The sequence below is a fragment of the Takifugu flavidus genome, chromosome 5, assembly GCF_003711565.1.
Source record: "Takifugu flavidus isolate HTHZ2018 chromosome 5, ASM371156v2, whole genome shotgun sequence".
Lineage (NCBI taxonomy): Eukaryota > Metazoa > Chordata > Actinopteri > Tetraodontiformes > Tetraodontidae > Takifugu > Takifugu flavidus.
The window spans coordinates 14,420,364-14,424,533 of NC_079524.1; the positions used below are offsets into that span (position 1 = coordinate 14,420,364).

Here is a 4,170-nt window from a genome sequence, read left to right on the forward strand (position 1 = left end):
CCCAGTAAAAACAGGCCTTGAACACACGAGCATAGCTTATGGAGGAGGGGTTCCAGTTAGAGAGTGTAGAGCAGGGGTGGCCAACCAGTCAGAGCCTAAGAGCCACATTTTTTACTGTGTTACCGCAAAGAGCCACATCATACACATGGGCACACATGAACATCACCTCATCCCTTCCTCACACACACAGACCTCTGCTTAGCCAGATTTATTGTAAATGTCACACACCAACATGATAATGACAGAATTTGACTTCCACAGACCACGGGCCAGTCATTTTCAACAATGAACATTGTGCACCGTCTCACACACACAAACTCTCAATTCAACTAAATCCACAAACAAAAATATAATAATTAAAATATCTTTTTTTCTCTTACTATGCATGTTGCTTAGTGGGACTTCTGGCATTCCTTGCTTTGAACAATACTCTTTAAATCTGGCTTGTATTCAGTTGTTGCCACGCGAAGCAATTCTTTCACATGGGTGTCAGTCAGAACAGATCGATGCTTTGATTTCACGTGTTTTAGGGTAGAAAACACAGACTCGCAGACGTATGTTGATTGACAGTATCTTAAGCGCAGCCCGTTTGACATTGGGGTATTTTTCCATTGGCACACTTTTCCAGAACTCAATGGCCCCTTCCCTTAAAGCAGGTTTCAGTTGGTCCTCACAAAGATTGATCATCTCCAACTCAGCTGCAGCCTCATCTGTAACTAGCGGGGCTTTCCAACAGTGCATCTCCACATTAAAAGGGGCAACGAGGAATGCAATCTGTGGCCTTTTCGGTTGTAGATCACGGAACCGGGTCACGAAGCTTTCGTGCAGGTTTTCTCGTTTGGCTGTGCATTTTTCCCTGCCATTTTGAAGGCGAACTTGACACTAATTGTTTACTCAAAAAGATCTTGTCCCTACTGAGAAACTTTGCAGTATTTTCATCTAACGCGCATGCGCTTTTGATGAAAGTACTGTATTGAACTCAAGCAAAGCGAACACGCACATTAAAAAACCCAAACCCAAACTTCGATATGAACGTTAGAGCCGCATGAAACCAGGCAAAGAGCCGCATGCGGCTCAGGAGCCGCGGGTTGGTCAGGCCTGGTGTAGAGCATCCCAGACAGAGCACAGCCCTGTCAGACACCTCTATACACTCTACAAGGAGCGCACAAACTGCCATTGACCTTCAGCACACTCTCAATGTTACTGTACAGCACATGGATCTTGGCTATCAGACCAGCACTGAACCCAAACCTCTCCATGGTTCTCCACAGGAAGTTGTGTTCAAAACGGTCAAAAGCCTTTTCTTGATCTAAAGAAAGTAAACCAACACTTATTTCCGATGAACTGGAGACCTCCAAAACATCCCTAATGAGGCAGACATTGTCTACCATGGACCTGCCAGGTACACAGTACGTCTGGTTCTGATGGATGACCTGTTCCAGGGCCTCCCTCAGCCAGATGGCCAAGGCCTTGGCGAGAATCTTGTAGTCCGTGCAGAGAAGGGACACAGGGCAACAGTTTTTTATGACTTGCAGGTTTCCTTTCTTCGGCAGGAAGGTGATGACGGCCCTCCTGCAGGACAGAGGCAAGGAACCGGTGGCGAGACTCTCGTTGAAGACCTCCAGGACGTCTTGAGCAAGGATGTCCCAGAAGGCCTTTTAAAACTCCACAGAGAATCTGTCGATGCCCAGGGCCTTTCGACCCTGCCTTGTCTGTAGGGCTGCGTGCAGCTCCTGTGCCGTCAACCGGCGCTCCATCCAGTAGTTGGTCTCCTTGGAGACCCTGGGCAGTCCTTGACTAAAACCACTAAAACAATCCTCACCATCTTTAAAATCAGTCTTGTATAGTGAAGTGTAAAACTCCACCGCTCTCCTCCTGATCTGGCCCGGGTCACTCAGCTCCTGCCCCGTGTCTGACAGCAAGGAGTGGATGAGGTTCTTCTGCCCAGACTTCCTCTCAAGACCGAAGAAGAAACTGGAGGGTGCATCCATCTCTGAGATGTCCTGGATTCTGGACCGGACCAGGGCGCTCTGTGCTCTTGCGCCAAGCAGGTTGGCCAAAGCCATATTTTTGATCTTGAGGATTCCAACAGATCCTCCATTTCCTGTGGACTCGTTCAAATACTTGAGCTCCACAATCTCAGTCTCCAGATCCCTGATAGAGCCGGTGACAAGACGAGTAACATTGAGCATGTGCTGCTGACACAACATTCTTATCTGTGTCTTCCCGTGATCCCACCACTGTGGGGTAGATGACAAGTGGAGTGTCATCTACCCTCTACACAAACTCCTCCTGTCTCACCCTCCTGTACACACATATCGCCTGCCTCGTCCCCCTGTACACAAGCTCCACCTGTGTTACCTACCTCCATACACACTCCTCCTGTCTCCCCCTCCTGTAAACACACATCAGTCTCACCATCCTGTACACTCACTTCACCTTTCTCACCCACCCGTTCACCCTCACCTGTGCTCCTGTCACTACCCACCAGGGCCGTCACGCCGTTGACCCCCAGACCCTCAGCTCTGGTGAGAGGTTGTTCAGCAGCAGGTCCAGGCTCCGCCGCGCAGTGCTCCTGTAACCCTGGTTTACAAAGCCTCATACAATAAAAGCATGTTAATAAAAAAACAGCTAGTAAGAAATACATTTTAAGTGAGACAAATGGATTAAGATGGTTAAAAATCATTAAAATTGTATGTTTCATGCCATTTTGTTTGAAGCGACTTGAAATTTGTGTTTAGACTCTTATTTTGAAGGGCTGCGCTGACGTGGACCAGGTGACTAGCCACAGCCAATCGGGTTGTTTTGGCTTTTCCACTGCACCTGAATTGGAAATGAGCAAACGTTCTTCACAGAGCCGCTGATTGGGATAGAGAGAAAAAAAGAGTGAAAAAAGGAGTTGAACTGGAGTTGTTTTCCTGCTCCGAGGAGGTATCTTTGTTTTTTCCAACTTGTCCGTGATTTGGTGAAGTTATTTTTGATACCAAACGGGACTTGGTGAGTGTAAAAGTTTATTTCATTTCATGTAAGAAATGTTTTCTCATGATTTGTCAGTCATTTCGTGAAGATGCAAAGCTAATGTGGCGGGTTTATGTTGTTTTATGTTAAAATGGTGAATATACACGGTGAGGAAGATGCTGAGGGGGAGCATGAGCCTGTGGATGTTTTTTTTTTTATTTTTTTTTTTTGCCGCTGAGACGGCGAGTGCACTACTTTTTCAAGTGTTTAGTGAACTGAAATGGACTTTTATTTAATTTTCAAGCTACCATATGTATTATTTGAGTTTATATGTATTTTATTTGGTTATTATGGTAGGCCTTTTTAAGAGTGGACCAGAAACAGTCGGAGAGTTGGATTCCACGTGCATAATACAAGATGGCGAGCCACCCATGAAGACCACGATGACCCAGAAACCGTGCATCACGCAGAAGCAAAGCCCCCCTGCTGGAAATTGCACGTTTTCATCAGAACTGGTAGGATTTGCCCACATCTCTCTGCAAAAGTGCAGAAGACTCCCATAGACTCTAAATTAAAGGTTCAGGACAATAAAAGGATCTTTTCATTTAAATAAAAAAAAAGGGGCATTTATTTTTGGAAAACAAATTGTTCAGTCTTTTGCTGAATTATTTTGAGTTTAAATTTCACTATGGTATTTTTGGTTATTCATCCTCGTGAGTACTTTAAGGGTATTGTTCCAAGTGTAACTGGTTTGTTGGTATAAACAACAAAGTGTGAGAAATGGTTGAAACTTAAAAAAAACAAAAGGGATTGAAAACTACAAACTTGAACAAAAAGGGAAGAATATTTCTTTTTTTTTTTAAAAGCAATATCAAAAGCCTGTCAATTGTATGTCAACTGTATATTTGATGTTTTTTCTGTCTGTTTCATTCAAATAATATGCCGGCAATCTAAACTTGTTTTCTGGTCTGTGGTTATTATTATTATTACATTTAATTCATCCACTGCTCCAGTAGTCGAACCTATCTGGTCCAGGGTAACTGTAGCTGACTAAAAAGTGCTACACTCCACCATGCGGGGCCCTGCCACCACTCCCTCGAGCCCGATGCAACCGATTTGGCTGCGTGTGGAAACATTTTAATTAAATGTTCCATTTCACCACAACCAAAACATTTCATGTGCGGCGTAAAGGCGAACAGAACATAATCAAAT

General features: G+C 44.7%; 1 long non-coding RNA gene across 1 annotated transcript; it reads left to right on the forward strand.

The window, feature by feature from the left end:
• The first annotated feature begins 2,249 nt into the window (after positions 1 to 2,249).
• Positions 2,250 to 3,816, forward strand: LOC130526531 (uncharacterized). Its single transcript, XR_008950773.1, has 2 exons — positions 2,250 to 2,997; positions 3,316 to 3,816. It is a non-coding gene; the product is annotated as an uncharacterized LOC130526531 (long non-coding RNA).
• The last annotated feature ends 354 nt before the right edge of the window (positions 3,817 to 4,170 follow it).